Consider the following 11,780-nt stretch of genomic DNA (forward strand, 5'->3'; position numbering starts at 1 on the left):
ACGACCTGTTTATCATAAACTGGGATGTTCTCTTGAAGCTTATTATGGCGACATCACAAAACCCTGACATCTTAGCAGGACTGTGTGCACTTTTTGGAGAAGCCATGTTTCTTGTGGGAGGCCTGAGAAGCAGCTGTTTGTGATGGAAAACACCCATCCCTCCCACCGACACCCCGCAGACGCATCTCGTCATCGTGACACACGAAGAGCTCCTGATCCCCAAAGGCCTGGAGCCTGCGGAGTCGTGGCAGAGCCACCCAGCCTTTTAAACCAGTTGATTCTGCAAAGTTGGCTCCCAAACAATAGACGCACACAGGCCAAGCAAGCAGAGCACGCACACAGTCCAGTAACGTGTGCACGCACAGACACACATGCAGCCCGACGCAGTCCTGCACATGTTGAAGCCATTATCCTGATGCTTGTTAAGTCATTACTCTGTAGCTTGTTATTTTCTCAAGCTAGAGAAAGCAATCTATCCACAGAGGAGCGCTGAGAGATTTGCCACCCGGCTGAGTCCTGGGATATGGGAAGTTACCCTGAAATTTGAAGAATGTGGTGAGGACTGAAACCCAAGGAACACAAAAAAAAGAGAGATCATCTTCGAGAGGCTTTGTGACTTCTTTCCCCAGAATCTCCGGCTCTTAGCTGCAGCCGAGGCCTTGCGGAGACATCCGCGGGGAGGGAGTAATGCAGACTTTACTGATGACGGCGCAGAAAAGCTGCCGTCCACCAATAGGATGAGGAGGAACTGACATAGTCTTAGGGCTTTGACATATTCACGGTGGATCTCAGACATCTGGTTTCCATTTCCCTCCTTTCCCAACACAGCGAACGAGGGCAGCGGGGCTTTTTCACTGAGATCGTCTCTTCGACTTCCTGTGCAATCTGTTTAGCATAAATGTGCGCGCCACGAGGTGGGATGGAAACGATGCTGAGTTATTAAAGAGAGCTGCACTGCGAGGGTTTATTTTTAGCTCCCCGCCCCCAAGTGCTTACGCCACCCTCGGGGTTTATTAGCAGGAACACCCCATGAGCAGACATTTTCACAGCATCCTCACCAGAAAGAAAGAAAAAAAAAAAAGAAACCTGCCAGCCTGCATGCTCTCACCACACCGCTAATGAGTGACACATGGCCCTGAGCTCCACTGCTCACACTTCCAGATCAAAGCCCTGGAAGAGAGGTTCTAAACCAGGGCCCCCATGTGCCACATCCACCTCCTCTTTAACACCAATGTGATGTGTCTGGGTGCCGCCAAATGGAGACGCACCTGTCCTTGTTGCATTTAACACGAGCAGCAGCGTGACTGCTGTTTAGTCACAGGGCTGAGGTCACTGGATGTAGATCCTAGCTGGATAAACACTATAAAAAGAAACATTTTGTAGGGTGTTACATGTTAGCAGAGATGGGTTGAGGAGCAAAATAATTGTAAAGTAAGAGCAGCACTACTTTGACATATTTTTACTCACGTAAAAGTAAAAAGTAGCCGTCCTATGATGGGGTATTAGGGGTAATGTAGACAGAAAAAAAAGAGTAAATTTCTGCCATTTAAATCAGAAAATTTTAGATTAATCCAAGAAATTTTCAGTTTCAGAAGTTGAACATTTTTGATATTTGTCAAAAATGTAAAGGTAAAAAAAAAGTCAAGGTTTTTGACTCAAAGTTTTTTATAGAGAATTTCTGAGATTGATCTCAGAATTTCTGATTGTTTTTCTTGCAAATTTTTGACTTCTGAAGCGTAGAAATTTTCCAGTTTTTTCTAGAAAATCTTTTGGCAGAAAACAAATCCTTTTTTTTCTATTTGCGATGGCCGTTGTAAAACAAAATTATTCAAGTAAGAGCAAAAAGGTATTTGGTAAAAAGTCTACTCAAGTACTGAGTAACTGAAAAAAAACATATTTAAAAATTACATCATCAGACAGACCAAAATGTATGTGGAAATTTTGATATTTATCAAGCCAAAATGAAAATAATTCATATAAATAACATAATTACAAAGTTACTCACCAAAATGTTTGGTAGACGATCCCAATATTTTACTCAAGTAAAAGTATTGTTACTTCATTATAAAATTACTCAAGCAAAGGTAAAAAGTAAAACATAGTAAAAATACTCCTAAAAGTAATTTTTTCCCAAAAAGTTACTAAAGGTTACTTACATCTGGTAAGTAACATTTATCAAATGTAACTTAGCTAATTTGATCTAATTAGCTAAAATTAGCATTTTAGCTTATTTCAATTTAATCATGTTAGTTTGTAAATGTTCAATAATGTTTTGCATCACGTACATAAAAGATTTTGCTCAAAACTGAACTAAATATGTTTAGCAGTGTATTAGTGACACGCTTAGCAATAAATATATCAATTTGGTTTGATTTATTGACCTTAAGAGGACCTAAACAGAAACTAAATGTTCTATTAGTGTGTCTTGTCAAAAGATGAGGTCAAACAACAGAATATGATACTTTCACCTTTTTTCCCCTTTTTTGACAGAAACACATGGAAAGCATATTTAAAACACTAAACCATAATTTCTCATTTTCCTGCCTCTTCAAATTCACAACCCTGGCGGATTTAGGTGTCAAGCAATTTCAACAACACGTTTCTATCGACTGGAAGTAACAGTTTCAGCGCGACCCGGTCTCGACCTGAAGCTGATATGTATCAGATGTATCAGAGAATATGAGGTAGGAGGTAAACATCAGGGTGATGACAAGGAGGCACATAAAGCTCATTACCACAGATAAATCATCAGTGGAAACAGGCAGAAAGCTGGCCAAGCAGTAAAAGAAAAGCTTTCACAGCTTTAATGTCAGTTTTCATTTCCTGCTAAATACAAACGTCTTGGATGAACGTAAATCATTTTAAATCTAAATATGCCAGAAGCATGAATGATTCTGGGCTTAACTGTTCAAATAATTATGAACGCCTCATTATTAAATCTGAGCTATAGGTCATTCTGTGTGGAGTTAGTCAACTCTCTTTGTGTCTGCGTGGAGTTTCTCCAGGTACTTCAGTTTCTTCCTGTGGCACACAAACCTTCATTTTGGAGGTTATTGAATATTACTCATTAAAATTATGACAACGCTATCCTTCTTTGGTAAAAAGAGTCCCACCAAACATTTCATCAGAATGTAATTGTTTATTCAAGTTGGATTATGAAGTGATTCACCAACTCAGTAAAACTGAGTAGTTTTGATTGCGAAAATGTCTGTGCTGGAAGAAGATCTTTAGTTTGGATGCAGCGTTAGCTGGCTTAGCTACCGTACTAATGCTAAAGTTTAACTTGCTAGCATTTTAATGCAGTTAGTCGTTGGCAACAAGCAGCTCTGGGGACACGTTTACATGCCACCATGTCGAAATGGATAGAAAGTGTTTCACTGTTGCAGTAATCTGTAAGCCCTAATCCCAGAACCACTTTTAAAACATGGAGGGGAAACCAGATGACTTCATTATTTAAACAGTGGAAGTATTTATTACTTGTAATTCAAGTGTGGCTCAGCAGCTGAGATGGAGAGGATCCTGTGATTCATCTGCAGTTGTTTGACTGTGATAACTGCAGTTGTGAAACCGAGTACGTACTAATCATTTTCAAGTTATTTGCAAGCTTCAAGTCCATTTAGATTTTAGATTTACACACTCTAAAAGCTGCTGGGTGAAAAACAACCTAATTTGGGTTCGTTTGTGAACTCATTTCTGTGTCATTTATGGACTGAGCCAGGCCTGGGTTAGGCTATGGGTTATGAGCCAGCATGTTATTATATGAGGTTTTAAACTGCAAAAATATGTTAAGGTGGCAAATGTCAAATATCAAGGAGTGGATTGAAAAGAATAAATCATATCTAAACAATATTCAAGTACGATAAATCATTTTTGAATATGGATCACAAAGCAATGCTGAGTATATACCACTAGATAATATATTGCCTGCTGTCTATAATATTATGACCAATTCTTTGTGAACACTGAACACAGCTTTGACTAGCTTGTGCCAACCACTTAGAAGCTAAAAGGCTAATGTCAGCTTCAGAGAACAAACTGTCTTTCTAGGATCCACTGACATTAACATAACCATAAAACAACATTTTACTGTGTTGTCATTTCCTGTTTTATCCTGTGGAAGAGGTTAAGTGATGTCAGACTCAGAATACTTAAAAATGGCCGCCTGTAAAGACGCGAGGCTCCTTCTCGTGTTTTCTACAACCCATTACTGACCCAGCCACTGTTCAAATCCAACATTTATATTAAAAAGCAACGCACAGCAGCTGTGTGTATAAAATTATTCTTAAGAAATTGCGTACATATATTTTGTTATGCTGATGTTTATGGACTGTTTGGGCTGATTGACGAGTTATAAAATAGATCAATTTTGACTGTGTCTAAAGTTCAAGTCAGTATAAATTACTGGTTAGAACTAAATTAATTTGAATCAAAAAGTTTCTTACAAGTACATTTTATTCAAACTTTCCAAAAATAACTAAACTAATTTTAGTTAAAATGTACGTACTTTGTAAAAATTGGTCCACCCAAACAAAATGTTTGTAGATTCTCACGCTAATGTTATCAGTTAAATTCTAACAGGTTTTTCATTGGTGTAATAGGAAGTAAAAGGAAATAATTCAGATCTGCAGATCGAGAGACCAACATACTTCTCTAGATTAAACAAAAAGGAAAGACTGGCCGGTGGATGATGCACGGATTAAAACAGGATATTAGAGATTGATTGCAAAACTCTTCGACACCGCTGAACTTACACCCCTCAAATCCTGGCTGCTTTTCGTAAACTCAGCCACTCAACTTTACTCGGGCCGTAATGTTGTCCGAGCACTTTCTATACAGCTGAAGGGCGTCAAGAGCCGAGTGGGTAGGCGAGGAAGGGAGGAGAGGAGGGGGGAGCTAACCAGAGCAAAGGCAGGAAATCCCAATGCAGCATGAACTATTTTCCTCCATAGTTCCACCAGAACAGCTCTTTGCACCAGCCCCCACGCCCACCTCTATCAGGCCCCCATTTCTGACAACGATCCACCGCTGCTCTACGAGGTGACCGCAACGCCACCACCAGAACCAGCACCGCTTTGGCAAAAAACAATCCAAACCTCTGTCATGCACACATCTGTAAGTTCACTAGCGGGGCCATTACTCAGCAGTACCGGGGGTGGAAAAAAACGAGGATCAAACGCTTGGGGTTCCCCTCCATCTCAGTCCAAAGTCCCACTGTGGTTAGGCCGTAGACTGAGAGGCACCTTACTTTACACAGAGCCCCTGAATGCCAAAAACACTCAGCAATACACACGAAGGAGCACGATAATGCTGTTAAGAGCGCTTCGAGTGGAAATTAAACACAGCACACAAACGATCTGCGGCACATTCGTCAAACATTCCTCAACAATAACGTTCCATCTCCTCACGGTATCACTTGATCGTCGAGGATGCACATGCTCTTCATGTGACTCCAGTTGAAGAGATAGCCCCCACCGAGGCACATCGCTGCAAAACTCAATTCAGGCTACTGCTCTCGTTTCACATTCCAGATCGTTAGGAAAGGAGTAGTAGGGCAAAAAGGAGAGGAATTTAGATTGGGGGAAACCAAGAAAAGAGCAAATATCAGCATCTGAGTCTGAGCCAGGGGACAATAAGCATCTTAAAACGTGAGGATAACATGAGAGCACAGGGCTGGACTGTGATTGACTTGGATTTATTTTATACACCAGTGTGAGACCCCATGCAAAGACTGAGGCCTCCCCCCCCCCAAAAAAAAGAAAGAAAGAAAAATCTACAGCCAAGCTCTTTTTCTCCCTGAGACTAACTCAAGGCTGTAGCGGAGACAAGTGTGAATATGTGGTGGGTGGGAGGAAAGGCACCTTGCAACAGCTGGTCTGAATTATCCGTGGGGTCTGGGGGGGAGGAGGGGGAGGTGTGGAGACTCCTGGCGCCAGGATCGGGCCAGCAGGTCAGAAAGGATGACGAGTACCAAAATACAAGCAGGCAGCCATGGACTAGCAAAACGGGGTAGTTCCTGGCTCACAAAGCTTCCAGCTACAGGATGGGTTGTCCATGCAGGGAGGGGGGCGGGGGTACATGTGTGTGAGAGAGGGACGCTCCTACTTCCACTTCCTATGAGATAGCCTCTTCCTGTCATTGAGAAAACACGCAGAAACATCATATTAATAAATGAGAGGTGAAAATGTCCTCCGTTCTGCCAGGAGGACAAGCAAAACGGGCACAGGAAGTTCCAAATCAGAGAAACGGTGCTGTACCTTTGTGAGTTATTAAACGTGTTAGTTTGTTTTCCTGTTTTGAAATACCAGGAGCCAGCTGCCTGCAAGGTGCCGAACAGCTCACTCATAATAAGGTTCCTTTTGTGTTTCCTCTTTGACCCAGCTGACCATATGTTGAACACGTCACGCTTTGAGCGATGGCTCCCCCTGCTGGTAAAGGAGGAACCCTTGACCTTGTCAAGACAAGAGTTCCCTCTGAGGCTTCTGCTTTAACCAAACTGATGTTTTTGTCTTATTAAAAAGGGGAAAAATATGGTTTATCAGACAGCATACAAGTAATGTATTAGGGCCACCATAGGTATATGAAAAATAAGTTTTCAGCTAAAAAAAAAAAAGCTCAGATATGTTGAGATTAATCTCAAAAATTGTCTAGAGAAAACAAGAAAATTTCTGAGTTTTTGTAAATTTACCAGTTTTGTTATCATTTGGTAGTAATGTTTTTTAAACTGTATGACTTGGGTACCTTTTCAACAACGTCCCACAACAGTTTTCTGGAGCTTTGGCCCCCAGCTCTCAACAGAACTGGAGGAAAGTGACGACCCATTTGTGTCCAATATTCAATATGTCCATTTGTGAAGTGTACCAGCTCAGTTTGTCTTTAATGGATGTAACTTGATTTTTAAAATCAACAACTTGTGCTGTTTATTAACCATTTCTTGTAATTTTCAGTAAATGATATGTGCCTTTGTAGATGTATGTGTGTCAATTATTTTACTTTACTTTCTACTATCAATCTGCCAGGGGACTACAGATGAAAATAAACTCTTGTAGCTAAATCTGTCATATTTGTATGGTTGTTTTAATGTAGTCAGACTGATTAATATTGATTAATATTGAATTTATTTCATCAGTATGAAATAAATTCAATTCAGTTTAAAATTTTAGTCTTTAAATGTACGAAGCTGGTAGAGAGGTAGACCATAAGACTTATGGCTGTTTTTGCAGCCAAAGGAAGTACTGACTAGTAAAGGTGAATACTAATATATGGCACACTTTTAAGAGTTTCGGCTCTGAAAAACACATTTTCTTCCACTTCACAAATATGGGACATTTCATATAGATCTATCACAGAACATCTCAATAAACTACACTGGCGCCTGAGGTTGTAGAGTGACAAAATGTGGACAAGTTTGTATGTATGAATATTTTTGCAAAGCACAGTAAAAAGCACAAATCAGTAATCATCCGCATGTAGATTTGTAAGCGTCACCCTTTGTATTTTTAAAAAATCAGCATTCATATTTCTGCCATGACGGCGGAGTGACGACTTGGTGGCAGACCTGTGATTCATGTTTTGTGGCGGTAGAGGGCAGCATTGCTTAGATTAACAGCTTTTACCAAAGGGCTATAACAAGTGTCTCCACTTTTTAAGCCGACATAGTGACCATTAACCTTTCTCTCTGTGGGGGAAACCTACAACTTGAGTTCCTCTCTTCCCTCTGGTCTACAGCTAATAAGTGTCCTCTGGCGCCGCCAACCAGGAGGCGACAGCAGCCCTCTGTCGGACAACACGGAGCTGAATCCAGAGTGTGTAGGATGGAGACGTACTCGTGGTGCCAACTGTCCGAGCGCCTGGGCCGCTGCAAGTAGCACTCCTCCGGATGCCGAGCTGATCCTTCTGTTGCGTCTCCGTGAGGGAAGCAGAGACTCGGGAGTTTTCCCTCGGGGCCGCCTTCACCTGCTGCTGCACCGACTTCTCACCGCTCCCCATGCCGGGGGCCCCGCGTGCCGCAGAAAAACTGCTAAATGTTGACAGGGTCTCTCGGAGGTCTGCGGGGGGAAACAACTTTGTGCGGGACCGAGAGTGTGGGGCTGAAAATCTAGAGCCGCTCGGCGCTCCGTGGTTCATACTGGCGCCGGAATGTGTGAAGTTAAAACGGAGCTTCTGAAATACGCTGAGGGATACTGGGAACATGAGTGGAGACGGAAAACCCGTCACTTTGGTCAAACTGTTGGGTTTTAGTTTCTAATTTGCAGTTATCAGAATGAATTACTGTAGACATTTATCATATCGTTCATCATTTATTGCGAAACATTTCTTATCACAATGAGAATTTAAATTCAATAAATTTCAATTAATGATGAATAACTAACAGTTGTTTTTTTTCTTCTATTTTCTCCAATATTTGTTCCATGAGAGCATAAATAGATATAAGTAAATTGGAAAATATGATTATTCCAGTCACTTTATGCAATTTAGTGACACAAATCACACTTCTTTAAATGACTGGTGTCCTAAAGAAGATTATTTAGAATGTTTCCCAAAAGTAGCATTTGTGTTTGTGGCACTATAAATCATACACAATCGTACAATTACATAAAAAGAAACAAAAAAAATTTTAATTGTCATTTTTATTATCATAATAGCACTGCAAGATATACTTATAAAATTCTAATCCAAGGGAACCAACCATAGAATGAATTTTATTTTTACAGCAGATATCTTTATAGTATGTAATCAAGAATAATAAAAAAAGATTGGGAAATAATGTACAGTGCTGAAAACAAGTCTAAAATGTCTAAATGTGACTTCTTGGTCACATTTAAACATTTTATTTTAACGGCAACCATAACCCAGTAACTGCTAATGCTATCACGTTTTGCTTTGCAAAATAACTGTCCTGCTGAATAAAACTAAATAACATCCAGTCTGAAGTCAGTCACTGTTTCTTGGTGTGGCGAGTGAAAATCAACTAAACTTTCTAAAAGAAAAAGAAAAAAAAAAAAGAGGTGTGAATCAGGTTTAATTCATGGTTTCCACATTGCTTTTTGTCTTAAGGAATAAAATCACCATTTAAAAATTGTGTGTTGTGATTACACAAATTAAGAGTTGCTATGATGTGCAACTTTGACAACAAGGTATTGTTTTTACACATGATTAGCATCTCCAAAAGTCAAATAAAACCTGAACTATGACCCCAAATCCTAGAGGAGTTGAATTAGAGGCTTTATGGATGCAGAGAGCAAAGGAGGAAGTCAAACCATCTTTTTCATCAATCATAACGGTAAACGATCATATCAATGACTCCAACCTCTCTGGCTTGCTTTCTAACTATACCGGCAGAGAAATATTGAAAGAGAAACGGGAAAAGCAAATGAGGTGGATTAGCAGAGTTTGTCAACAACTGATGGTGTCATCCAGGACTGGAGAATATAATCTCTGCTGCCGCGACATTGAGCTGCTCGCTCGCCGAGGTGGCTCAACAGTCTTCAGTCAGAGGTCGCCACAGATTCAGGAATGGCCACAGCTTTCTGACTTTCACCGGTACAAATCCTCAAGACTTTGCATGATTTGCATCAATTATGTGATATTCTGTACTGGTGAGTCACAACAAAAAAATAATCCCATCAAAACTGATTTAACTTTGCGGTTCTAGTTCGACAAAACGTGGGGTTTTTTCCTTGACATTTTTGCAATTTAAAGGCCAGAATTAAACAAAGTTTGGATTTTATGACATGTACTCCAAGTTATTAGAGTAAGACACGGATTATTAGTAATTCTGTTTTGTTTGTGGAAATAACTTTTACTTTACTTGTTTACTTGCAAGGAGCATCATTTATCATTTATGGCAAAACATTTCTTGTCATGATAAAAAGTTCCTTTGATGTCACAATAAATTTTAAATGTTAATTTTTTTTTTTTTAATTAAAGACATACTTTAGTATCCCAGCAGTGTGGCCCTCAAAAATATGACTAAATGAATGATCATTGTGCAGTTTAGTGATATAACTCACACTTCTTTAACCAAGTGTCGTCCTGAACAATCTTATCTCAAATAGGAATGTTTTTAAAGACCAGCATCTACGTTTGCGGTGCTATGAATGCTGTGCCATGCAGATACCTAAATAGTTTCATCATCAATTTTATAGTTACCATGACAGTACCACAAAATATCGTGATACAATTCTAAGTCTACACATCATCCAGCCCTGGTAGGTAGGTGTTTTTGTTTGTTTATTTTTTTATTAAATACTCTGATTTAGCTAAATGTATTCTTTTTTTGTTTGTTTCTACCGTTTACCAGCATGATGACCAAACCTGGTCAGGACTTTCTCTTCTCCACACGGACCTGAACGCACCTGGCTCTCCACCTGTTTCAGACGAGGTGACATGCCGGGTTCCTGCGTGCCGGCGAAGCGATCCGACTGAGCCCACAACGTGAGCATGTGACCCCTTGTTGTCCTGCGAGCAGTTGCCACCGGCGACAGTAGGGCCCGACCTCTGTGGCAGAGGTGCAGTCTATGCACTCAAAACGGGGAAAATACAGCAGAGCAGGGAGGCTGGGTGAACTGCAAGGCCACTGAAATGCTTCTCATTGTGACAGCAACTCGGTTTAAACAGCAATCAATGGCGAAATGCCGAGCGCCGCTGCCTGCGTGGCTGAGCGTCCTTAGCAGGCCCTCAAAAGTTGCTGACAGTAAATTAGGTGAAGCTATGACGATCCTGACAGCGAGGAACCTGCGGGTCACCGGCTGAAGGTCTCTCTGAGCAGCTATGAGCGATTCCTTTCCAGGTCTCTGTAGAAACCATGACTTTGCTCAAATCAAAATGGAAGAGGTGATTTTAACTGCTTATGTCCTCAGATGAGTTTACGATGAGCTGTCTGACATTTTGGAGAAGAAACAAATAATGTTATCTACCATCAGATTAAGTAACACTTCCTTTTGGGTTAACTAACACATTATTTTGTAAATTTAAGAAAAAGTACTATTAATTTAATTCTGTGGGATTTGATGTAACAAATCAAATTAAAGCCATAACTGACATAAAATGGTAAACCTCCAGCTTTGAAGTGTTTTACTGGGATATTATGTGATCAACCAACCAGCACAAAATAACACATGGATATAAAATGGGGAAAAAAATGTTTGACAAAAGCGTGCCATTCACTTTTATTAAACACTAAGAGTGTTTGATGTCTTTTGAACCACCTTTGATTGCAAGTCTTTGGGAGTACATGCAGAGCTGGGTTGAAGTAGCTCAAGTAAAAGTAAGAAATATCTATAAAATAAAAAATTCAAGAAAAAGTTAAAAGGTATTTGGTGAAAAGGCAACTTAAGTACTGAATAACTGATCAGAAAAATCGGATTGATCATTTAAAAATGGTTGCATGACAAAAAAAAAGAAAAAGTTATGTGCAAAGCTTGAGAGATTAATACAAATAAAGACACAATTACAAAATATCAAATAAAGGTAGAAGATATACTTTTTTATTTTGTTTGTACAAAACTTATTAAACTAGTCCAGTATGTGTATGTATGTTAAAACAGGGTAAAGTACATCCGCTAACAATAAATGTTTACTGCAACCTTTTTACGTTTCTCAGCAGAAAGGATCGAACAAGAGATCAACAAAGCTGGTGTTTGAAGAGGTCTCACTTCAACATAAACTTCAGGTCTGTTTCTGCATCTGGTATATTTGTGGTTATAATATTTGTTCTTCATTCAGTGAAGTTACTCACAGTGGATAGAATATCCAGCACACACACACACACACACACACAC

The sequence above is a fragment of the Poecilia formosa genome, unplaced genomic scaffold (assembly GCF_000485575.1).
Source record: "Poecilia formosa unplaced genomic scaffold, Poecilia_formosa-5.1.2 Scaffold181, whole genome shotgun sequence".
Lineage (NCBI taxonomy): Eukaryota > Metazoa > Chordata > Actinopteri > Cyprinodontiformes > Poeciliidae > Poecilia > Poecilia formosa.